The sequence below is a fragment of the Mesoplodon bidens genome, assembly GCF_964165515.1.
Source record: "Mesoplodon bidens genome assembly, chromosome: X".
NCBI lineage: Eukaryota > Metazoa > Chordata > Mammalia > Artiodactyla > Ziphiidae > Mesoplodon > Mesoplodon bidens.
In genome coordinates, this window is record NC_138163.1 from 88,952,249 (window position 1) to 88,979,143 (window position 26,895).

The window sequence follows — 26,895 nt, forward strand, 5'->3', positions numbered from 1 at the left end:
CAAAGCACCGAGCTGATCTCCCTGTGCTCTGCGGCTGCTTCCCACTATCTATCTACCTTACGTTTGGTAGTGTATATATGTCCATGCCTCTCTTTCGTTTTGTCACAGCTTACCCTTCCCCCTCCCCATATCCTCAAGTCCATTCTCAAGTAGATCTGTGTCTTTATTCCCGTTTTACCCCTAGGTTCTTCATGACATTTTTTTTTAATTCCATATATATGTGTTAGCATACGGTATTTGTCTTTGTCTTTCTGACTTACTTCACTCTGTATGACAGACTCTAGGTCTATCCACCTCATTACAAATAGCTCAATTTCGTTTCTTTTTATGGCTGAGTAATATTCCATTGTATATATGTGCCACATCTTCTTTATCCATTCATCTGTTGATGGACACTTAGGTTGTTTCCAGCTCCGGGCTATTGTGAATAGAGCTGCAATGAACATTTTGGGACATGTCTCTTTTTGAATTATGGTTTTCTCAGGGTATATGCCTAGTAGTGGGATTGCTGGGTCATATGGTAGTTCTATTTGTAGTTTTTTAAGGAACCTCCATACTGTTCTCCATAGTGGCTGTACCAATTCACATTCCCACCAGCAGTGCAAGAGTGTTCCCTTTTCTCCACACCCTCTCCAGCATTTATTGTTTCTAGATTTCTTGATGATGGCCATTCTGACTGGTGTGAGATGATATCTCATTGTACTTTTGATTTGCATTTCTCTAATGATTGAGCATTCTTTCATGTGTTTGTTGGCAATCTGTATATATTCTTTGGAGAAATGGCTATTTAGGTCTTCTGCCCATTTTTGGATTAGGTTTTTTGTTTTTTTGTTATTGAGCTGCATGAGCTGCTTATAAATTTTGGAGATTAATCCTTTGTCAGTTGTTTCATTTGCAAATATTTTCTCCCATTCTGAGGGTTGTCTTTTGGTCTTGTTTATGGTTTCCTTTGCTGTGCAAAAGCTTTTAAGTTTCATTAGGTCCCATTTGTTTATTTTTGTTTTTATTTCCATTTCTCTAGGAGGTGTGTCAAAAAGGATCTTGCTGTGATTTATGTCATAGAGTGTTCTGCCTATGTTTTCCTTTAAGAGTTTGATTCTTTCTGGCCTTGCATTTAGATCTTCAATCCATTTTGAGCTTATTTTTTGTTTGTTTGTTTGTTTGTTTTTTGCGGTACGCGGGCCTCTCACTGTTGTGGCCTCTCCCGTTGCAGAGCACAGGCTCCGGACGTCCAGGCTCAGCGGCCATGGCTCACGGGTCCAGCTGCTCCAAGGCATGTGGGATCCTCCCAGACCGGGGCACGAACCTGTGTCCCCTGCATCGGCAGACGGACTCTCAACCTCTGCGCCAACAGGGAAGCCCATTTTGAGCTTATTTTTGTGTATGGTGTTAGGGAGTGTGCTAATGTCATATTTTTACATGTACCTGTCCAGTTTTCCCAGCACCAATTATTGAAGAGGCTGTCCTTTCTCCAATATACATTCCTGCATCCTTCATGAAATATAAGGTGACCATAGGTGTGTGGGTTAATCTCTGGGCTTTCTATCCTGTTCCATTGAACTATATTTCTGTTTTGGGGCCAGAACCTTACTGTCTTGACTACTGTAGCTTTGTAGTATAGTCTGAAGTCAGGGAGCCTGATTCTTCCAGCTCCATTTTTCGTTCTCAAGATTGCTTTGACTATTTGGGGTCTTTTGTGTTAGCATACAAATTGTGAAAATTTTTGTTCTAGTTCTGTGAAAAATGTCAGTGGTAAATTGATAGGGATTGCATTGAATCTGTAGATTGTTTTGGGTAGTAGAGTCATTTTCACAATGTTGATTCTTCCAATCCAAGAATATGGTATATCGCTCCATCCATTTGCATCATCTTTAATTTTTTCATCAGTGTCTTATTAATTTTCTGCATACAGGTCTTTTGTCCCCTTGAGTAGGTTTATTCCTAGATATTTCATTATTTTTGTTGCAATGGTAAATTAGAGTGTTTTCTTAATTTCACTTTCAGATTTTTCATCATTACTGTATAGGTATGCCAGAGATTTCTGTGTATTAATTTTCTATCCTGCAACTTTACCAAATTCATTGATTAGCTCTAGTAGTTTTCTGGTAGCATCTTTAGGATTCTCTATATATAGTATCATGTCATCTACAAACATTGACAGCTTTACTTCTTTTCTGATTTGGATTCCTTTATTTCCTTTTCTTCTCTGATAGCTGTGGCTAAAACTTCCAAAACTTTGTTGAATAAGAGTGGTGAGAGTGGGTAGCCTTGTTTTGTTCCGGATCTTAGTGGAAATGGTTTCAGTTTTTCACCATTGAGGATGATGTTGGCTGTGGGTTTGTCCTTTATGGCCTTTATTATGTTGAGGAAAGTTCCCTCTATGCCTACTTTCTGCAGGGTTTTTATCATAAATCAGTGTTGAATTTTGTCAAAAGCTTTCTCTGCAGCTATTGAGATGATCATATTGTTTTTCTCTTTCCATTTGTTAACATGGTGTATCACATTGATTGACTGGTGTACATTGAAGAATCCTTGCATTCCTGGAATAAATCCCACCTGATCATGGTGTATGATCCTTTTAATGTGCTGTTGGATTCTCTTTGCTAGGATTTTTTTTGAGGATTTTTGCATCTATGTTCATCAGTGATATTGGCCTGTAGTTTTCTTTCTTTGTGACATCTTTGTCTGGTTTTGGTATCAGGGTGATGGTGGCCTCGTAGAATGTGTTTGGAGGTGTTCCTCCCTCTGCTATATTTTGGAAGAGTTTGAGAATGATAGGTGTTAGCTCTTCTCTAAATGTTTGATAGAATTCGCCTGTGAAGCCATCTGGTCCTGGGCTTTTGTTTGTTGTAAGATCTTTAATCACAGTTTCAATTTCAGTGCTTGTGATTGGTCTGTTCATATTTTGTATTTCTTCCTGATTCAGTCTTGGCAGGTTGTGCATTTCTAAGAATTTGGCTATTTTTCCAGTTTGTCCATTTTATTGGCATAGAGTTGCTTGTAGTAATCTCTCATGATCTTTTGCATTTCTGCACTGTCCATTGTTACTTCTCCTTTTTCATTTCTAATTCTATTGATTTGGGTCTTCTCTCATTTTTTTTGATGAGTCTGGCTAATGGTGTATCAATTTTTTTATCTTCTCAAAGAACCAGCTTTAGTTTTATTGATCTTTGCTATTCTTTTCCTTCATTTCTTTTTCATTTATTTCTGATCTGATCTTTATGATTTCTTTCCTTCTCTTAACTTTGGGGATTTTTGTTCTTCCTTCTCTAATTGCTTTAGGTGAAAGTTTAGTTTGTTTATTCGAGATGTTTCCTGTTTCTTAAGGTAGGATTGTATTGCTATAAACTTCCCTCTTAGAACAGCATTTGCTGAATCCCATAGGTTTTGGGTTGTCGTGTCTCCATTGTCATTTGTTTCTAAGTATTTTTTTTGATTTCTTCTTTGATTTCTTCAGTTATCACTTCGTTACTAAGTAGTGTATTGTTTAGCCTCCATGTGTTTGTATTTTTTACAGATCTTTTCCTGTAATTGATATCTAGTCTCATATCATTGTGGTCAGAAAAGATACTTGATACAATTTCAATTTTCTTACATTTACCAAGGCTTGATTTGTGACCCACGATATGATCTATCCTGGAGAATGTTCCATAAGCACTTGAGAAAAATGTGTATTCTGTTGTTTTTGGATGGAATGTCCTATAAATATCAATTAAGTGCATCGTGTTTAATATATCATTTAAAGCTTGTGTTTCCTTTTTTATTTTCATTTTGGGTGATCTGTCCATTGGTGAAAGTGGGGTGTTAAGAATTTGACACCTACTATGAGTGTGTTACTGTCAATTTCCCGTTTTGTGGCTCTAACTATTTGCCTTATGTATTGAGGTGCTCCTATTTTGGGTGCATAAATATGTACAATTGTTATATCTTCTTCGTGGATTGATCACTTGATCATTATGTAGTGTCCTTCTTTGTCTCACTTAGTAGTCTTTATTTTAAAGTCTATTTTTTCTGATATGAGAATTGCTACTCCAGCTTTCTTTTGATTTCCATTTGCATGGAATATCTTTTTCCATTCCCTCAATCAGTCTGTATGTGTCCCTAGGTCTGAAGTGGGTGTCTTGTAGACAGCATATATATGTGTCTTGTTTTTGTATCCATTCAGCCAGTCTGTGTCTTTTGGTGGGACCTTTTAATCCATTTACTTTTAACGTATTTATCAGTATGTATGTTGCTATTCCCATTTCCTTAATTGTTTTGGGTTTGTTTTTGAAGGTCTTTTCCTTCTCTTGTGTTTCTTGCCTAGAGAAATTCCTTTAGCATCTGTTTTATAGCTGGTTTGGTGGTGCTGAACTCTCTCTGCTTTTGCTTGTGTGTAAAAGTTTTAGTTTCTCCATCAAATCTGAATGAGATCCTTGCTGGGTAGTGTAATCTTGGTTGTATGCTTTTCTCCTTTATAACTTTAAATATGTCCTGCCAGTCCCTTCTGGCTTGCAGAGTTTCTGCTAAAAGATCAGCTGTTAACCTCATGGTTATTCCCTTGTGTGTTATTTTTGTTTTTCCCTTGCTGCTTTTAATATATTTTCTTGTATTTAATTTTTAATAGTTTGATTAATATGCATCTTGGCGTGTTTCTCTTTGGATTTATCCTGTATGGGACTCTCTGCTTCCTGGACTTGATTAACTATTTCCTTTCCCATATTTGGGAAATTTTCAACTATAATCTCTTCAAATATGTTCTTAGTCCCTTTCTTTTTCTCTTCGTTTTATGGGACCCCTATAATTCGAATGTTGGTGTGTTTAATGTTGTCCAAGAGGTCTCTGAGACTGTTCTCAGTTCTTTGCATTCTTTTTTCTTTATTCTGCTCTGCAGTCGTTATTTCCATTATTTTATCTTCCAGGTCACTTATCCATTCTTCTGCCTCAGTTATTCTGCTATTGATCCCTTCTACATTGTTTTTAATTTCATTTGCTGTGTTGTTCATCATTGTTTGTTTCCTCTTTAGTTCTTCTACATCCTTGTTAAATGTTTCTTGCATTTTCTCTATTCTCTTTCCAAGATTTTGGATCATGTTTACTATCATTATTCTGAATTCTCTTTCAGGTAAACTGGCTATTTCCTCTTCATTTGTTATGTCTGGTAGGTTTTTACATTGCTCCTTCATCTGCTGTGTATTTTTCTGTCTTCTCATTTTGCTTATCTTACTGTGTTTGGGGTCTCCTTTTCGCAGGCTGCAGGTTCATAGTTCTCATTGTTTTTGGTGTCTGTCCTCAGTGGCTAACGTTGGTTCAGTGGGTTGTGTAAGCTTCCTGGTGGAGGGGACTAGTACCTGTGTTCTTGTGGATGCGGCTGGATCTTGTCTTTCTGGTGGGCAGGTCCACGTCTGGTGGTGTGTTTTGGGGTGTCTGTGGCCTTATTGTTATTTTAGGCAGCCTCTCTGCTAATGGATGAGGTTGTGTTCCTGTTTTGCTAGTTGTTTGGCATAGTGTGTCCAGCACTGTAGCTTTCTGTTCCTTGAGTGAAGCTGGGTCTCGGCATTGAGATGGAGATCTCTGGGAGATTTTCTCCATTTATATTACCTGGAGCTGGGAGGTCTCTTGTGGACTAGTGTCCTGAATTTGGCTCTCCCACCTCAGAGGCACAGCACTGGTTCCTAGCTGCAGCACCAAGAGTCTTTCATCCACACGGTTCAGAATAAAAGGTAGAAAATGTAGAAAGAAGGAAAGAGGATAAAATAAAATAAAGTAAGATAAAAAATAGTTATTAAAATAAAAAATAAATATAATAATTAAGAAAAAAATTTTTAAGTAAAAAAAAAAAAGGATAGACAGAACCCTAGGACAAATGGTGCAAAGCTATACAGACAAAATCTCACACAGAAGCATACACATACACACTCACAAAAAGAGGAAAAGGGGAAAAATAATATATCTTGCTCTCAAAGTCCTCCTCCTCAATTTGGGATGATTCACTGTATGTTCGATTGTTCCACAGATGCAGGGTACATTAATTTGATTGTGGAGATTTAATCCACTGCTGCTGAGTCTGCTGGGAGACATTTCCCTTTCTCTTCTTTGTTCACACAGCTCCTGGGGTTCAGCTTTGGATTTGACCCCGCCTCTGCGTGTAGGTCACCAGAGGGCGTCTCTTCTTCACTCAGACAAGACGGGGTTAAAGGAGCCGTTGATTCGGGGGCTCTGGCTCACTCAGACCGGGGTTAGGTTGGGGTACAGTGTGCAGGGCGAGCCTGCGGCAGCAGAGGCCATTGTGACGTTGCACCAGCCTGAGGCGCACAGTGCGTTCTCCCGGGGAAGTTGTCCCTGGCCATGGGACCCTGGCAGTGGCAGGCTGCACAGGCTTCTGGGAGGGGAAGTGTGGATAGTGACTTGAGCTCGCACACAGGCTTCTTGGTGGTGCAGAAGAAGCCTTACTGTCTCATGCCCGTCTCTGGGGTCCACGCTGTTAGCTGTGGCTTGGGCCCATCTCTAGAGCTCCTTTAAGTGGCACTTTTAATCCCCTCTCCTCGAGCACCAGGAAACAGAGAGGGAAGAAAATTTCACTTCTGTCTTCGGCAGGTCCAGACTTTTTCCCAGCCTCCCTCCCGGCTAGCCATGGTGCACTAACCCTTTCAGGCTGTGTTCACACCACCAGTCCTCTCCCTGCACTCCGACCAAAGCCCGATCCTCAGCTCCCAGCCCCGCCCACCCCGGCAGGTGAGCTGACAATCCACTCGGGATGGTGAGTTCTGGTCGGCACCAATCCTCTGTGTGGGAATCTCTCTGCTTTGCCCTCCTCACCACTGTTGCTGTGCTCTCCTCTGTGGCTGTGAAGCTTCCCCCCTCCACCACCCACAGTCTCCGCCCATGAAGGGGCTTCCTAGTGTGTGGTAACCTTTCCTCCTTCATGGCTCCCTCCCACTGGTGCAGGTCCCATCTCTATTCTTTTGTCTCTGTTTTTTCTTTTGCCCTACCCATGTACGTGGGGAGTTTCTTGCCTTTTGGGAGGTGAGGTCTTCTGCCAGCATTCAGTGGGTGTTCTATAGGAGCAGTTCCACGTGTAGCTGTATTTCTGATGTATCTGTGGTGAGGAAGGTGATCTTCGCATCTTACTCTTCCACCATCTTCCTCCTCCCCCCTGAGATTGTACCTTTCTTAGAATGTGTCCAGGTCTTCCAGGTTGTCCATTTTATTGGCATATAGTTGCTTGTAGTAGTCTCTTATGATCCTTTGTACTTATGTTGTGTTGGTTGTAACTTCTCCTTTTTCATTTCTAATTTTATTGATTTTGTGCCTCTCCCTTTTTTCAGAGTCTGGCTAAAGGTTTATCAGTTTTGTTTATTTTTCCCAAGAACTAGCTTTTAGTTTCATTAATCTTCTCTATTGTTTTCTTCATCTCATATTCATTTATTTCTGCTCTGATCTTTATGATTTCTTTTCTTCTACTAACTTTGGGTTTTGTTTCTTTCTCTAGTTTCTTTAGGTATGGTTAGGTTGTTTATATATGATTTTTCTCATGTCCTGATGTAAGCTTGTATCGCTAATAACTTTCCTCTTAGAACTACTTTTGCTGTGTTCCATAGGTTTTTGATTGTTTTGTTTCATTTTCATTTGTCTCTAGTTGTTTTTTGATTTCCTCTCTGATTTCTTCAATGACCCTTTGGTTTTTAGTAACATATTTTTTAGCTTACATGTGTTTGTGTGTTTTTCAGTTTTTTTTCTTGTAGTTGATTTCTAATCTCATTTTATTGTGTTCAGAAATGATGCTTGATATGATTTCAATTTTCTTAAATTTACCAAGGCTTGCTTTGTGGTCTAGCATGTGATCTATCCTCGAGAATGTTCCATGTGCATTTTAGAAGAGTGTGTATTCTGCTGCTTTTGGATGGAATGTTCTTAAATATCAATTAAGTCCATCAAGTCTAATGTGTCATTTAAGGCCTGTGCTATCTTGTTGATTTTCTGTCTGGATGATCTGTCTGTTGATTTAAGTGGGGTGTTAAAGTCCCCTACTATTCTTGTGGTACTGTCAGTTTCTCCTTTTATATGTGTTGACATTTGCCTTATACATTGAGGTGCTCCTATGTAGGGTGTGTATATATTTCCACCTGTTATATCTTCTTGGACTGATCCCTTGACCATTATGTTGTGTCCTTCTTTGTCTCTTGTAACAGTTTTAATTTTAAAATCCATTTTGTCTGATATGAGTATTGCTACTCCAGCTTCTTTTGATTTCCATTTGCATGGAATACCTTTTTCCATCACCTCATTTTCAGTCTGTATATGCCTGTAGACCTGAAATGTGTCTCTTTTAGACAGAATATATATGGGTCTTATTTTTGTATCCATTCAGCCAGTCTATGTCTTTTGAGCTTTTACCTGATATTTATGTTCTTATTTCCATTGTGTTGTCTTGGATTTGTTTTTGTAAGTCTTTTTTTCTACCTTTCCTTTTTGTCCTCTTATCTTGTGATCTGATGACGATCTTTAGTGTTGTGTTTGGATTCCTTTTTCTTTTTTTGTGTGTGTATCTATTATAGATTTTTAACTGGTGGTTATTATGAGGTTTTGATATAGCAGTCTCTCTCTCTCTCTCTCTCTCTCTCTCTCTCTCTCTATATATATATATATATATATATATATATATATATGTATATATATGATTGTTTTAAGTTGCTGATCTCTTAATTTCAAATGCATTTGAAATATCCTGCATTTGTACTCTCCTCCTCTCATGATCACTGTTTTTGATATCATATTTTTGCTTGAATGATTTCCTACTTTTACTGTATATTTGCCTTTACCAGTGAGCTTACTCAGTTTATAATTTTCTTGTTTCTAGTTGAGTCCTATTTTTTTTCCACCTAGAGATGTTCCTTTAGCATTTGTTGTCAAGCTGGTTTGGTGGTGTTGAATTCTCTTAGCTTTTGCTTACCTGTAAAACATTTGATTTCTCCATCAAATCTGAATGAGAGCCTTACTGGGTAGAGTATTCTTGGTTGTAAGTTTTTTGCCTTTCATCACTTTAAATATATCATGCCACTCTCTTCTGCTCTGCAGATTTTCTGCCAGAGTTTCTGCTGATAAATCAGCTGATAGCCTTTTGGGGATTCCCTTGTATGTGATTTGTGGCTTTTCTATTGCTGCTTTTAATATTTTCTCTTTATCTTCAATTTTTATCAATTTGATTACTATGTGTCTTGGTGGGTTCCTCCTTTAGTTTATCCTGTGTGGGACTCTCTGCTCTTCCTGGACTTGGGTGACTGTTTTCTTTCCCATGTTAGGGAAGTTTTCAGCTATTATCTCTTCACATTATCTTCCCAGGCCCTTTCTCTCTCTCTTATCCTTCTGGGACCTATATAATGTGAATGTTGATAAGTTTGATGTTGTCCCAGAGGTCTCTTAAACTGTCCTCATTTCTTTTCATTCTTTCTTCTGTTCCATAGCAGTGATTTCCACCTCTCTGTCTTCCAGCTCACTTATCCATTCTTCTGCCTCATTTATTCTGCTATTGATTTCTTCTAGTTTGTTTTTCATTTCAGTTATTGTATTATTCAACTTTGGTTGTTCTTTATGTTTTCTAACTCTTTGTGAAATACTTATTGTAACTTATCACTCTGTGCATCCATTCTTTTCCTGAGTTCTTGGATCATCTTTACGATCATTACTCTGAACTCTTTCTTAGGTATATTGCCTATCTCCATGTTACTTAGTTATTCTTCTGTGGTTTTATCTTGTTCCTTTATATGGAACATATTCCTCTGCCATCTCATTTTGTCTCAATTTCTTTTTGTATTTTTATGTGTGGAAGGTTTGTTATGTTTCTTGACCCTAGAGAAGTGGCCCTCTGTAAGGGATGTCCTATGTATCCCAGTAGTACACTCCCCTCTCATCACCCACAGGCCAGGGACCAGCTGGTCACAGAATAGATTCTAATCTGCATTTGTGGACTTGCTTCCACAGGCTTCTGGATAATAGCTTTCTTGTTTCTTCTGTTTTCTTCTGGTGGGAGAGGCTGGTCTAGAGGTTTGTGCAGGCTTCCTGGCAGGAGGGGCTGGTGCCTGCTCACTGGTGTGTGGAGTTAGGCTTTGGCCCTCTAGTGGGCAGGGTTTTGTCAAGAGACATGTCTAGAATCATCTGTGGGCTTAGGAAGTCTTTAGGCAGCCTGTCTGCTGATGGGTGGGCTGTGTTCCTGCCTGATTGGTTCTTTGGCCTCTGGAATCCCAGTGCTGGAACCTATAGGCTTTTGGGTGGGGCCAGGTCTTAGTGCCAAAATGGTGATCTCCAGGGGAACTGCTGATGAATATTCCCTGGTACCTCTGCCTTCAGTTTCCTTGTCCCCACGGTGATCCACAGCTCTCCCCTGCCTCCCCAGTAGACCCTGCAAGACCCGCAGGTAGGTCTGGCCCAGGCTCTTATGAAGTCGCTGCTTTTGCCCTGGGTCCTGGTGTGCAAAAGATTTTGTGTGCACCCTCCAAGAGTGGATTCTCTGTTTCCTTCAGTTCTGTAGAGCTCCTGCTCTCAACCTCCTCTGGCCTTCAAAGTCACATGCTCTGGGGGATCCTCCTCCCAATTCCAGACCCCCAGGATGGGGAGCCTGATGTGGGGCTCAGAACTCTCACTCCTGTGGGAGAACTTCTGCAATATAATTGTTCACCAATTTGTGAGTTGCCCACCGGCTATGTGTGGGTTTTGATTATATTGCAAGTGCACCTCTCCTTCTGTCTTGCTGGTTCTCTTCTTTATGTCTTTGGATGTATAATATCTTTTTTGATAGGTTCCAATCTTTTTATTGATGGTTGTTCAGAATTTAGTTTGGATTTTTGTGTGCTCATGAAATGGAGTGAACTCAAGGTCCTCTTACTCTGCCATTTATCCCTCCACAGTCTTGTGATGTACTGTGTTTGAGGCACTGGATGCAGATATGAGAAATGGGCTTCCTATCCTAAGTGGTCTGCTCCCTACAGGCTGATATTGCCCAGTGTGAAGAGTGGCTGAATTTCCTGAAACAGAGGCTGTGTGGAGCTTCTTTGGGCTAAGCTGCAGCTGCAGCTGGAGCCAGAGCAGGACCCAGAGCTTGTGTAGAATACAGGTTTCAGATCATTTTTCAGATCATACCACTGACCTAGGTAAGAATTTACAGAACACTAATAGAGAAATTGGTGGCTTTATTTCTTCTAACAAAAGATCAATATCAATAAGAATTAATTGCATGGGACTAAATTATCTGACTAGAATTATTGATTCAGTTTTTAATGAATTTTTATGTAAAACATTGCTGATTTTTAAAAATATCTAAATTTTCCAGATTTAAGAGAACATTTTTCCTTAAGCTATCCATGACTTACAGCAATTTGATAAAATGTAAGCTTTGGACACTTTGTCACTTTGTAAAGATGAAGCATTTACTTTTTTTCTCTGCCTAATACCTTCAGAATTTGGAAACTCTCAGTGAGTATTCTTATTTTCATGGCAATATCGTTGTTTGCATGAGTTCAATAAAATTGGTTCTTCTTGTAACAGGACACTATTGGAAACATTGGTTATGTTACCAAGACTTTGACTGGAATGTTATATTTGAGAAGGATATGGATAGATTGGGATATGCCCAGACAGCTTTAAGGAACTAACATTGACTTTATGGAGCCAATATAGCCCCTTGGAAAGACAGCCTGGTACCTTGCTTTCAGGGTTTTCACAGCATTACGAAGTTTTATTATACACATATACTTGACTGAATCCTAAAGTCTTTTAGTTTCTTCAAATATCTGGCTATAAATCTCCAAACTAAATGTTTCCAATTTTCTCCACATTTCTGATTTGGAATCAATAAGAACAAAGACTTCCATTAAATCTCCTTGGAAGGGATTATACTAGGTCCTTCTCACTACACTGATGGCAGCCAAACTTCAGAGACTTGACCCTAGGTACACATCTTGTAGCTAAAGATGGCTCCAGCTGACATCTGGTCCTATACAAGCTCTGGAGACCTCCAAACCAATTGATCAGGAATTGGAGCAGATGACAGCTAAAGGAGATAGCCTTCCCAAGATAACGTTACTAAGCCTGTATACCTTTTCCTCACTGTTACTTCTTACCTTATCTCTTCCCTCTCTTTCTTGTCTACATTTCTCACTCTATTGATATTACAAAAGGGGTAATGTCTTCTAACTATTGGGTTTACCAGAAACTTTGATTTGTTCACAATAATGGTGACCCTTTAGTCCATTCTGTAATTAATTTTTTCACTTGTCCCAAGTGCTACTGTTAATTTCACCCAGTGTTCCCTTGACATCAGCTAAGAGTTTTGAAGACTCTCATAGTCCACCCCATTAAGTCCCCATGGCCACCTTAAATGGGAACTATTCAGGGGCATATATTACTCTGAGTTTGCCTCCACAGAAAGAGCCTTTCTCCTTTGGGACAGAATAAGTGCAAATGAACACATGATCAGAAATCTCTCCCTAGCATTAGGAGAGATAGCCAGTGACACAGCCAAAGCAGTCACAGCCCAAAGCCATCACTTGGCTCATTGGCTAAAGTAGTTTTAGACAATCACGTGGCCCTTGATTATCTACTTGCTGAGCAAGGAGGTGTTTGTGTGATAGAAAATACCACCTGTTGCACATGGATAAATACCTCTGGAGAGGTAGAAATTCAATTACACAAGACCAGGGCCCAAGCACGCTGTTTACAACAAATTTTCTCTGAAAATCTAAGGTCTGTTGATCTATTTAGCTAGCTCCCTTCAGGTTTGGGCTCCTAGTTTAGAACCATCATAAAACCTGGACTTCTCATATCACTTTTAACTCTGCTTTGTGTAATTATTATTATTTTTAAATTAATTAATTATATTTATTTTTGGCTGCATGTGGTCTTCATTGCTGCACATGGGCTTTCTCTAGTTGTGACAAGTGGGGGCTACTCTTTGTTGCAGTGCAAGGGCTTCTCATTGCTGTAGCTTCTCTTGTTGCAGATCATGGGCTCTAGGCACGTGGGCTTCAGTAGTTGCAGCATGCAGGCTCAGTAGTTGTGGCATTTGAGCTCTAGAGCACAGGCTCAGTAGTTGTGGCACAGGGGCTTAGTTTCTCCATGGCATGTGGGATCTTCTGGACCAGGGCTCAAACCTGTGTTCTCTGCATTGGCAGGCAGATTCTTAACCACTGTGCCACCAGGGAAGTACCTGCATAATTATTTTTAAGCTCTGTCCCTGTGGCCTGTCAAACCTTTGTAGAAATGATGTGTCCAATAGGGTGACGCACTTTGAGATGATCTTCAACACTTATGTGACTTTGATAGAATATAGACTTTGGATGAAAAATGTCTGAAAATTCTCTCTCCTGTCATTCTTTGTTACTCAAATGTGGTCTAATTCATTTCTAATAACCATGCACTTTCCCTCTGACATGGGACATGACAACCAGGAAAGATCCTCACTGGCACTGAGGTACAAAAGCACTACATATGGACAACCTGACTCGATCAACAGTGCTTTCAAGGAAAGATATTAATCAAAAGGGGTAAAATGTGAAATAAATAAATGAAAACCTCACTTAAAATAAAGGCAAGAAGCCCTGAAGGGAGAGATCTTTTGCACTTACCACTTGTTACGGCCTGCATAACCAGCAGGAAGAAGGAAGATAAGAATTATTTTAACAAGGTCTGTTTGTATAGAATTCTTTGTATAAAATTCTCTATCTCAACTTCTTATCCATGATGGCAAGATTGTTACTTTTCTTCTGGTACAAGGGAGAACATATTTCACATGGGAATTTCATCTCCTGCTTTTAAGAGAAGGATGGATGATCCCTCCCTGCCCCAGCAACAATGCACTAAACACTGCTTGCTGACAATAAGAAACTGCCACAACCTTGAACTCTTGTTCTTCTCCAATAAATTTTGTACAAAATAACCGTCCCCAATTTCCTCCTAAAACCTAAAAAAAAGCTGATCCTTTATCTCTTCAGACTTACCTATAATTCACCATAGCTTCTCTGACCTGAATTGCTATTCTCTGCTATTCCCAAATAAACCTATTTTACTGATAAAATAACTGGCTATTTTATTTTTGAGATTGACAGATATTTGGATGGTGTGGAAATTTTAGTAATGTTAATTCTTCTAATCCATGAACACAGGATACCTTTCATTTATTTGTGTTTTCTTTGATTTTTTTCATCAATGTCTTGTAGTTTTCAGAGTGAAGATCTTTCATGTTCTTGGTTAAGTTTATTCCTAAATATTTTATCATTTTGATGTTATTTATTTTATTTTTTAAATTTATTTATCATTTACTTATTTTATTTATTTTTGGCTGTGTTGGGTCTTAGTTGCAGCGCACAGGATCTTCATTGAAGCATGCGGGATCTTTCATTGTGCACACAGGCTCTTTGTTGTGGCACATGGGCTTCTCTCTAGTTGTGGCGTGTGGGTTTTCTCTTCTCTAGTTTTGGTGCTCAGGCTTCAGGGTGTGTGGGCTCTGTAGTTTGCAGTACACAGGCTCTCTAGTTGAGGCGCATGAGCTCAGTAGTTGTGGCATGCAGGCTTAGTTGACTTGCGGTGTGTGGGATCTTAGTTCCCTGACCAGGGGTTGAACGTGCATCCCCTGCATTGTAAGGTGGATTCTTTACCACTGGACCACCAGGGAAGTCCCAATTTCCCCTTAATTTCTTTGGCTGTGTCAGGTCTTAGTTGAGGAACATGGGATCTTTGTTGTGGTGCATGGGCTCTAGAGCATGCAAGCTTAGTTGTCCTGCAGCATGTGGGATCTTAGTTCACCGAACAGGGATAGAACCCACGTCCCCTGCATTGGAAGGTGGACTCTTAACCACTGGACCACCAGGGAAGTCCCTTGATGCTATTTAAATGGGATCATTTTCTTTATTTCTTTTTAGGATAATTTGGTTTTAGTCACTACTGATTTTTGTACATTGATTTTGTATCCTGTAACTTTTCTGAATTTGTTAGTCTTTAGACTTTTCTATATATAAAATCATGTCATCTGCAAATAGAGACAATTTTACATCTTTCTTTCCAATTCTGATGCCTACTTTCTTTTTCTTGCCCAATTACTCTGACAAGGATTTTCAGTTGAGAGTGGCAACCTTATCTTGGCCTGATCTTGGAGGAAAAGCTTTCAACCTTTCACCATTGAGTATATTAGCTTTGGGCTTATTATGTGTGGCCTTTATTATATTGAGGTATGTTTCTTTTATACCTAATCTGTAAAATGAGACTGTTTCCTTCTATTTTATACAAGTGATTGAGAAGAATTGGCATTAATTATTCTTTAAATGTTTTGTAAAATTCACCAGAAAACACATCTCATCTTGGGATTTTCTTCATTGGGAGATTTTTGATTAATTATTCAAACTTCTTACTAGTATTTGGTCTATTCAAACTTTCTATTTCTTCTTGATTCAGTCTTGGTAGATTGTATGTTGCTAAGTATTTTGCCATTTCTTCTAGGTTGTCCAGTTTGTTGATGTATAGTTGTTCATAGCAGCCTCTTATGATTCTTTGTATTCCTGTGGTATCTGTAGTAATGTCTCCTTTTTCACCTATATTTTTGTTGATTTGTGGCCTCTTTTTTCCTTCGTTAGTTGATTGCTAAAGGTTTGTCAGTTTTTTTAAAATCTATTCAAAGAACCAACTTTTAATTTGGTTAATATTTTCTATTGTTTTCCTCTTCTGTATTTCATTTATTTACGCTCTAGTCTTTATTATTTCATTTCTTATGCAAATTTTGGGCTCAGTTTTTTATTTTTCTTATTTCTTAATGCATAGAGTTGGATTGTTATTTGGGGGTATTTCTTGCTTCTTAATGTAGGCATTTATTGCTGTGAAGTTCCTTCTTAGAATTGCTTTAACTGTATCCCATAAGTTTTCGTACATTATGTTTCCATGTTCATTTGTCTCAAGATGCTCATTAATTTCCCATTTAATTTCTTTTTTTTAAAGGGAAGGCATTTTATTTTAAATACAGCAGTGAGTATATGTCAATTCCAAACTCCCAATCTATCCCTCCCCCGCCACCTTTCCCTCCTGGTAACCATAAGTTCGTTCTCTAATTCAGTGAGTCTCTTTCTGTTTTGTAAATAAATTTTTTGTATCATTTTTTTAGATTCCACATATAAGTGATATTATATATTTGTATTTGTCTGACTTCCTTCACTTAGTATGACAACTTCCAGGTCCATCCATGTCACTGCAAATGGCATTATCTCATGCATTTTTAAAAATATACCCTCAAGTATTGCAGGGCTTTTAATTTTATTTTTCATTTTTTTTCACCATTCCACATGGCATGTGGGATCATAGTACCCTGACCAGGGATTGAACCCATGCCCCTTGCATTGGAAGCATGGAGTCCCAACCACTATACTGCCAGGAAAGTCCCTATCACCTGCTTTTTAAAGGCTGAGTTATATTCCACTGTATATATGTACCACATCTTTATCAGTTCATCCATCCATGGACATTTAGGTTGATTCCATGCCTTGGCTATTGTAAATAGTGCTGCAATGAACATTTGGGTGCATGTACCTTTTCAAATTATGGTCTTCTCCTGGCATAAGCCCAGGAATGGGAATACTGGATCACCTGGTAGCTCTATTTTTAGTTTTTAAAGAAACTTCCATAATGTTTTCTATAGTGGCTATACCAATTTACATTCCCACCAACAGTGGAGGAGGGTTCCCTTTTCCTCACACCCCCTCCAGCATTTATTATTTGCAGATTTTTTGATGATGGCCATTCTGACTGGTGTGAGTTGATATCTCATTGTAGTTTTGATTTGCATTTCTCTAATAATTAGCAATATTGAGCATCTTTTCATGTGCCTGTTGGCTATCTGTATGTCTTCTTTGGAGAAATGTCTCTTCAGGTCTTCTGCCCATTTTTTGACTGCATTGCTTGTTTATTGATATTGAGCTGTATGAGCTATTTGTAAATTTTGGAGACTAATCCCTTTTCGGTCACATCATTTGTAAATATTTTCTCCCATTCTGTGGGTTGTCTTTTCGTTTTGTTTATGGTTTCCTTTGTTGTGCGAAAGTCTTTGAATTTAATTAGGTCCCATTTGTTTATTTTTGTTTCTATTTCCATTACTCTGGGAGATAGATCAAAAAAGAACCTGCTTAATTTACGACTTTGATGCATGTGTTCTGCCTATGTTTTCCTCTAAGAGTTTTATAGTATGCGGTCTTACATTTAGGTCTTTAATCTATTTTGAGTTTTGTGTATGCTATTAAAGAATGTTCTAATTTCATCTTTTACAGGTAGCTGTCCAGGTTTCCCAGCACCATTTATTGAAGAGACTGTCTTTCTTCCATTTTGTAGTCTTGTCTCCACTGTTGTAGATTAAGTAGCCATAAGTGTGTTGGTTTATTTTGGGGCTTTCTATCTGGTTCCATTGATCTATAATTCTGGTTTTTGCCAGTAACATACTTTTGCTTTATAGTATAGCTGAAGTCAGGGAGCCTGATAACCCCAGCTCCCTTTTTCTTTCTCAAGATTGCTTTGGCTATTCAGGGCCTTTTGTGTCTCCATACAAATTTTAGGATTTTTTTCTAGTTATGTGAAAAATGTCTCTGGTAATTTGATAGGGATTGCATTGAATCTATAGATTGCCTTGGGTAGAATAGTCATTTTGACAATATTGATTCTTCCAGTCCAAGAACACGGTATATCTTTCCATCTGTTTGTGCTGTCTTTGATTTCTTTCATCGACATCTTATACTTTTCAGAGTACAGGTCTTTTGTCTCCTTAGGTAGGTATATTCCTAGGTATTTCATTCTTTTTGATATGATGGTGGGATTGTTTCTCTAATTTCTGTTTCTCATCTTTCATTTTCAGTGTATAGATATGCAACAGGTTTCTGTGTATTAATTTTGTATCCTGCGACACTACTGAATTCATTGCTGAGCTCTAGTATTTTTCTGATAACATGTTTAGGGTTTTCTATGCAGAGTATTATGTCATCTGCAAAGAGTGACAGTTTTACTTCTTTTTCAAACTGGATTCCCTTTATTTCTTTTTCTTCTCTGATTGCCATGGCTAGGACTCCCCAAAACATGTTGAATAACAGTGATGAGAGTGGACATCTTTATCTTGTTCCTGAACTTAGAGAAAATGCTTTCAGCTTTTCACCATTCAGTATGATGTCAGCTGGAGGTTTGTCATACGTGACCTTTATTCTGTTGAGGTAGGTTTCTTCTGTGCCCACTTTCTGGAGAGCTTTTATCATAAATGGATGTTGAGTTTTCTCAAAAGATTTCTCTGCATCTATTGAGATGATCATATGGTTTTAATACTTCAATTTGTTGATTTGATGTACCACAATGATTGATTTGCAGATATTGAAGAATCCTTGCATCCCTGGGATAAATCCCACTTGAAAATGGTATATGATCATTTTAATGTACTGTTGGATTTGCCAATATTTTGCTGAGGATTTTTGCGTCTATGTTCATCATTCATATTGGCCTGTAATTTTCTTTCTTTGTGTGATATCTTTGTCTGCTTTTGGTATCAGGGTGATGGTGGACTCGTAGAATGATCTTGGGAGTGCCCCTCCCTTTGCAATTTTTTGGAAGAATTTGAGAAGGATAGGTGCTAACTCTTCTCTAAATGATTGATAGAATTTTTCTGTGAAGTCATCTGGTCCTGGCTTTTAATTTTTGGAAGATTTTCAATCACAGTTTCAATTTCATTACTTGTGACTGGTCTGTTCATCTTTTCTATTTCTTCCTGGTTCAGTCTTGAAAGGTTGTACCTTTCTAAGAATTGTTCATTTCTTCCAGGTTGTCCATTTTATTGACATATAGTTGCTGGCTGTCATCTCTTATGATCCTTTGTATTTCTGCAGTGTCAATAGTTACTTCTCCTTTTTCATTTTTAACTTTATTGATTTGAGTCCTCTCTCTTTTTTTTTTTTGATGAGTGTGGCTGAAGGTTTATCTATTTTGTTTATTCTCAAAGAACCAGCTTGTAGTTTCATTGATCTTTGCTACTGTTTTCTTCATTTCTATTTCATTTATTTTTACTCTGATGTTTATGATTTATTTCCTTCTGCTAACTTTGGGTTTTATTTCTTCTTCTTTCTCTAGTTGCTTTTGTTGTATGGTTAGGTTGTTTGTGATTTTTCTTGTTTCCTGAGGTAAAATTTTATTGCTCTAAACTTCCCTCTTAGAACTTCTTTTGCTGCATTCCATAGATTTTGGAATCTTGTACTTCTGTTTTCATTTGTCCTTAGGATTTTTTATTTCCTTTTTGATTTCTTCAGTGATCCTTTGGTTGCTTAGTAGCATATTTTTTATCCTCCATGTGTTTGTGTTTTTTACAATTTTTTTTCTTGTTTTTGATTTCTAAGCTCATAGTGTTGTGTTTTTAAAAGATACTTGATATGATTTCAATTTTCTTAAATTTACCAAGGCTTGATTTGTGACCCAAGATATGATCTATCCTAGAGAATGTTCCATGAGCACTTGAGAAGATAGTGTATTCTGTTGGTTTTGGATGGAATGTCCTATAAATATCAATTAAGTCCATCTTGTTTAAGGTAACATTTAAAGCTTGTGTTTCCTTATTTATTTTCATTTTGGATGATCTATCCATTGGTGAAAGTGGGGTGTTAAAGTCGCCTACTATGATTGTACTACTATCGATTTCCCCTTTTATAACTGTTAACATTTCCCTTAAATATTGAAGTTCTCCTATAGCAGGTGCATATATATTTCCAATTGTTATGTCTTCTTCTTGGATTGATCCCTTGATCATTATGTAGTGTCCTTCTTTGTCTCTTGTAATAGTCTTTATTTTAAAGTCTATTTTGTCTGATATGAGAATTGCTACTCCAGCTTTTTTTTTGATTTCCATTTGCATGAAATATCATTTTCCATCCCCTCACTTTCAGTCTGTATGTGTTCTCAGGTCTGAAATGGTCTCTTGTAGACAGCATATATATGGGTCTTGTTTTTCTATCCATTCAGCCAGTCTGTGTCTTTTGGTGGGAGCATTTAATCCATTTATATTTAAGGTAATTATCAATATGTATATTCCTATTCCCATTTTCTTAATTGTTTTGTGTTTGTTATTATAAGTCTTTTCCTTCTCTTGTGTTTCTTTCCTAGAGAAGATCCTTTAGCCTTTGTTGTAAAGCTGGTTTGGTGGTGCTGAACTCTCTCAGCTTTAGTTTGTCTGTAAAGTTTTAATTTCCCCATCAAATCTGAAAGAGATCCTTGCTGGGCAGAGTAATCTTGTTGGTAGGTTTTTCTCCTTCATCACTTAAAATATGTCCTGCTGTCCCTTCTGGTTTGCAATACTTCTGCTGAAAGATCAACTGCTAACCTTATGGGGATGCCCTTGTGTGTTATTTGTTGTTTTTCCCTTGCTGCTTTTAATATATTTTCTTTATATTTAATTTTTGACAGTTTGATTAATATGTGTCTTGGTGTGTTTCTCCTTGGATTTATCCTGTATGGGATTCTGTGCTTCCTGGACTTGATTAACTATTTCCTTTTCCATATTAGGAAAGTTTTCAACTATAATCTCCTCTAATATTTTCCCAGTCCTTTTCTTTTTCTCTTCTTCTTCTGGAACCCCTATAATTCAACTGCTGGTGCATTTAATGTTGTCCCAGAGTTCTCTGAGACTGTCCTCAGTTCCTTTCATTCATTTTTCTTTATTCTGCTCTGAAGTAGTTATTTCCACTATTTTATCTTCCAGGTCACTTATTCATTCTTCTGCTCAGTTATTCTGCTATTGATCCCTTCTAGAGTACTTTTAATTTCATTTATTTCATTGTTCATCATTGTCTGTTTCATCTTTAGTTCTTCTAGGTCCTTGTTAAATGTTTCTTGCATTTTCTCTATCCTATTTTCAAGATTTTGGATCATCTTTACTATCATTACTCTGAATTCTTTTTCAGGTAGACTGCCTATTTCCACTTCATTTGTTAGGTCTCGTGGGTTTTTATCTCACTCCTTCATCTGCTGTGTGTTTTTCTGTCTTCTCATTTTGCTTATCTTACTGTGTTTGGGGTCTCCTTTTTGCAGGCTGCAGTTTCATAGTTCCCGTTGTTTTTGGTGTCTGTCCCCAGTGGCTAAAGTTGTTTCAGTTGGTCATGTAGGCTTCCTGGTGGAGGGGACTAGTGCCTGTGTTCTGGTGCATGAGGATGGATCTTGTCTTTCTGGAGGGCAGGTCCATGTCTGGTGGTGTGTTTTGGGGTTTCTTTGGCCTTAATATGATTTTAGGCAGCCTCTCTGCTAATGGGTGGAGTTGTGTTCCTGTCTTGCTAGTTGTTTGGCATAGGGTGTCCAGCACTGTAGCTTGCTGGTCGTTGGGTGAAGCTGAGTGTTGGTGTTGAGATGGAGGTTTCTGGGAGATTTTCACCGTTTGATAGTATGTTGAGCTGGGAAGTCTCTTGTGGACCAGTGTCCTGAAGATGGCTCTCACCCTCAGAGGCCCAGCACTGACTCCTGGCTGCAGCACCAAGAGCCTTTCATCCACATGGCTCAGAATAAAAGGGAGAAAAAGTAGAAAGAAAGAAAGAGGATAAAATAAAATAAAATAAAGTAAAATAAAGTTATTAAAATAAAAATAATAATTATTAAGAAAAAAATTTTTTATAAAGTAAAAAAAAAAGACAAAAAAAGGACAGATAGAACCCTAGGACAAATGGTGAAAGGAAAGCTATACAGACAAAATCTCACACTGAAGCATACACATACACACTCCCTAAAAGAGGAAAGGGGGAAAAATAGTAAATCTCGTTCTCAAAGTCCACCTCCTCAATTTGGGATGATTCGTTGCCTATTCAGGTATTCCACAGATGCAGGGTACATCAAGTTGATTGTGGAGATTTAATTCACTGCTCCTGAGGCTGCTGGGAGAGATTTCCCTTTTTCTTCTTTGTTTGCACAGCTCCCGGGGTTGAGCTTTGGATTTGGCCCCTACTCTGCATGTAGGTTGCCGGAGGGCGTCTGTTCTTCACTCAGACAGGACGGAGTTAAAGGAGCCGCTGATTCGGGGGCTCCGGCTCACTCAGGATGGGGGGAGGGAGGAGTACGGAGTGCGGGGCGAGCCTGCAGCGGCAGAGGCCAGCGTGATGTTGCACCAGCCTGAGACATGCCGTGTGTTCTCCCTGGGAAGTTGTCCCTGAATCCTGGGACCCTGGCAGTGGCGGGCTGCACAGGCTCCCCAGAAGGGGAGGTGTGGAGAGTGACCTGTGCTCGCACACAGGCTTCTTGGTGGCGGCAGCAGCAGCCTTAGCATCTCATGCCCATCTCTGGGGTCTATGTTGTTAGCCGTGGCTCGCACCCATCTCTGGAGCTCCTTTAAGCAGTGCTCTTAATCCCCCCTCTTCGCTCACTGGGATACAAAGAGGGAAGAAAAAGTTTCTTCCCTCTTCAGCAGCTCCAGACTTTTTCCCGGACTCCCTCCCGGCTAGCCGTGGTTCACTAACCCCCTGCAGGCTGTGTTCATGCCGCCAACCCCAGTCCTCTCCCTGCACTCCGACCGAAGCCCAAGCCTCAGCTCCCAGCCCCGCCCGCCCCGGCGGGTGAACAGACAAGCCTCTCGGGCTGGTGAGTGCGTCGGCACCGATCCTCTGGGCCGGAATCTCTCCGCTTTGCCCTCCACACCCTTGTTGCTGTGCTCTTCTCCGCTACCCTGAAGCTTTCCCCCTCTGCCCCCCCAGTCTCCGCTCCCGAATTGGCTTCCTAGTGTGTGGAAACCTTTCCTCCTTCACAGCTCCCTCCCACTGGTGCAGGTCCCATCCCTATTCTTTTGTCTCTTTTTATTCTTTTTTCTTTTGCCCTACCCAGGTACGTGGGGAGTTTCTTGCCTTTTGGGAGGTCTGAAGTCTTCTGTCAGCGTTCAGTAGGTGTTCTGTAGGAGTTGTTCCACATGTAGATGCATTTCTAGTGTATCTGTGGTGAGGAAGGTGATCTCCACGTCTTACTCTTCCACGACCTTCCCCCTCTCTCCGAGCTCATGTCTTTCTACTCCATCACCTTGAGCTAATCTTCCCCATTAATTTCTTGTTTGATCCATCAGTTTTTCAGGAAAGTGTTGTTTAATTTCCATGTATTCATAAAATTTCCAGTTTTCATCTTAAAGAATAGAAATCTTTGATATGTGTACTTCAGCTTTGAGCTTATGGAACATAACCCAGAGTTTTACTTTTGTCTCTGGACCTGACATTTTTTCTAGGCAATGGAAAGGAACTTTGACAGAAAAGGGAATAATCCCTTAGACAATCAGATGAGGGCCTTGTGGGAGAATCATCATCTCATTAATGTTGAGGTATTAAAGGCAGAGAGAGAGAGAGAGAGAGAGAGGAGAGAGAAAGAGAAGAGAGAAAAGAAAGGACATGCATTCCTCCTCTAGTGTTTGCCTTTTCACCAGACACTGTAGCAGAATGATTCAAGGGACTTTTATTTTGAATACCTCCTCTTGCCACCTTTGTAGGCTAAGATGTATCCCCATTGTAATGGGGTCATAGGTATACTTGGCCACGAGCTGGCTGTGTGCCTCTTGGCCTCAGTTTCCCCATCTGTAGCTCAAGGTGCTTGGAGTTCATGTCCTCTGAGGACTCACCCAGGCTGAGGATTTGGCCTTTGAATGGAAGTATCTATCACTGTTGTGGTTGTTTTATACCTTGCCCCTTTATGTTTTCCCTGGTGACTTTGGCTTTTTGAAAATCTGCTGTATTGTTTATATTTTCCTGTGTTACAAAATATCTCAAAAGTGAGGTAAACATTTGTTATCTCACACAATTTCTGTGGGTCAGGAGTGATTTATCTGGGTGCTTCTGTTTCAGATGCTGTCATAAGGTTACAGACAAGATATTGGCCAGGGCTGGAGTCACCTGAAGCTTGAGTAGAGCTGGAGGATCTGCTTCCAAAATGGTTCTCTCACATGAATAGCATATTAATGTTAGTTTTTGGTTAGAGGTCTCAGTTCTTCACCATGAAGGCCTCTTGAGTGCCCTCATGGCATGGCACCTGGATTTTCACAGCAAGTGATCCTGGAGATAGCCATGGTGGAAACTGCAATGTTTTCTTTATGAACTAGTCTCAGAAGTCACACTCTCCACAATATTCTATTTGTCAAATACATCTGCCCTATGTAGGATGGGGACTACATAAGGGTGTAAATACCATTTGTCAAGAGTTATCAGGGGCTGTCTTGGATGGTGGCTACCACATATATATTGTAGCCACATAGCCACTTGGGTTCATGAACATTTGTGACTTCCTGGTATCTGTCCTTCTGCTTTTTTATCCAGGTCCATAATGCATAGTTGTGCAAATTGGGACACTGAACTAGGGCTCCAGGCCAAGTGGGAAAAAAGGTGCTGAAACAGAGCCTGAGCTCCACTTACCAAGTCTTGCCCTTGTAGGGCTGCATCCTCCCAAACAATACGTGCCTTTTAAAATTTTTCATTAGGGCATCACCTGAGATATTTGGGCCAAAAATCATTCAGATTTGCCTGGCTCATTCTATCAGAGGGCTTGCTTTGACCTCATTCCATCCTCATTCCCCAGCTCTTACCTCAGACTGCCTAGCCCTTCTGTTTGTTTTCTCTCCTAACATTCTCATTGTTTACCTTTCCCCTGTGAAGCTTTTTGTCTGTTATCTAGAGTTCAGTGCTTCTCAAGCTGTTATTTGTATGGGAATCCCTGGGGAATCTTATGAAAATGCAAATTTGTTTTCAGCAGATCTGTGGAAGGGCCTGAGATTTTGCATTTCTCCTAGGCTCCTAAGTGATGCTCATCTGCTGGTCCATGGGTCACACTTTGAATTGTAAGAGGTTAGAACCTGCTCTGACTTTCTGCAGCTCTGACCACTTTTCAGCAGAGAATAACAAAAACAACAGTAACAATAGTAATAATACAAGCCAATATTTTTAAATTAATTTTTATTGGAATGTAATTGCTTTACAATGTTGTGTTAGTTTCTACTGTACAGCAAAGTGAATCAGCTATATGTATACATACATCCCCTCCTTTTTGGATTTCCTTCCCATTTAGGTCAGCACAGAACATTGAGCAGAGTTCCCTGTGCTATACAGTAGGTTCTCATTAGTTATCAATTTTATACATAGTAGTGTATATATGTCGATCCCAATCTCCCAATTCATCCCAACCCCCTCCCTTTCCCCCTTGGTATCCATATGTTTGTTCTCTATGTCTGTGTCTCTATTTCAATAGCAGTTAATATTTAATAGTTTACTACATGTCAGGGACCTTTCTAAACATGTTACAAACACTAATTCATTCAGTTCTGAGAACAAGCCTGTGAGGTATGTCTATTGTTATCACTCCCATTTTGTACAGGAGTAAATTGAGACACAGAAAAGGTGAAGCCTTTTTGTGGGGGAATAGGCAATGGCTTGCTCAAGGGCATGCATCTAGTGAATGGCAGAGTCAGGATTCTAACCTAGGTGGTCTGGCACCAGAGTCCTTTCTCTTAACTGCATCGTCATACTATCTCTTGTTTAATCAACTACCATTTGCCTGGTACTGTGTTAGGCACTTTCTACATAGTCTCTCTTAATCACTATGAGCTAGGTAGTACGGTTCCCATTTTATAAATAAGGCACAGAAAGCTTAAGTGATTCTCTGAAGATCACACAGCAAAAGTTGCTACAGGAATCCAATTTGTTCTATAACCTCTCCTTTACCCACTTCTCAAACTGCCAGAAATTTGAGGCTTTTCAGTCACTTAAGGTTCCTTATTCAAAGTGATCCCCGTCATGGAAAAAGAAACAGCCAATACTCTCAGTTGGATGTGCCAGGTTACTTAGAAAGGCCAGTGCTTTCTAAGAGAGAGAGGGAAGGGTCTGAGGATTTAGGGCCCCAGCCCTGTATACAAGGATTGGGTGAGTAGTCTGGAAAAGAGCAGTGGATGGGGTCAGTGGCAGACTGTGAAGTCTTTTCAGTTTTTCTAGGTCCCTGTGTCTCTTGGAACTCCTGGGAGGGTATGGGGTTGTGGAGGGAGTGAAGTGCCATCTGGCCCTCTATGAAGACACCTTGTTGTTTGGGGGAAGTGAGTCAGAGCCCTGCCAGGCAATGCTTTCCTAGCCTTCTCAGGAAGGTGAACTGACATTCTGTGGTGGGAACTAAAGCCCAGAGGCACTCCCCTGAGCCTCTCAGCAGGCCTTTCATCTTGGGACACCCTGAGATACCCTGGAGGTTCCTTCTACCCAGTGCTTCCCAGACTTGAGTGCTTAGAGCCTCCTTCCTCCCCAGACCTGGCAGAACTCTTGACGTCTTGCCTGCCTCAGCTCTTAAAGGTCAATCTCCCTCATCCACCCCCCACTCCACACCAGACTGGATTCATGTCACTCCACCCAAGTCGTTTTGTTCATTTCCTTGTTCACTGAGGCCTGCAAATTTTTCAGCTGGAAGTTAGGCCTTCTTTCCATAGAAAAGAATCAGGCCTAGAATGCTGAGTATGCCAGTTGAGAAAACATGAAGACTGCCATTTTCTTCTATTCCCACCAAGGAACTAGTAACCATGGTCTCTGTGGGATGAAAACAACAGTGGGAGTCACAAGGCCTGGGTTTCATTCCTGGTTTGCCCACTACTAGCTGAATGAATTTGGGTACATCCCTTCTCAGAGTTTCAGATGGGGAAACTCTGGGACTCAGTTTCCCCATCTGAAACCTGAGAGGGTAAGTCTAGATGGTATCTAAGAGATCACGCTGCTCTCACATTCTGTGCCTTGCATTCCCTGGGAGAAGTAAGTTACTGAGAAAAATAACAGCAACAATAAGAATAACTAACACTAACTGAGCATTTGCTATGTGCTAGGCATTGTAAATTCTTCATATATATATTAATTCAGTGACTACTCGCTTAATATTAGTAAGGATTCTATTATTTGA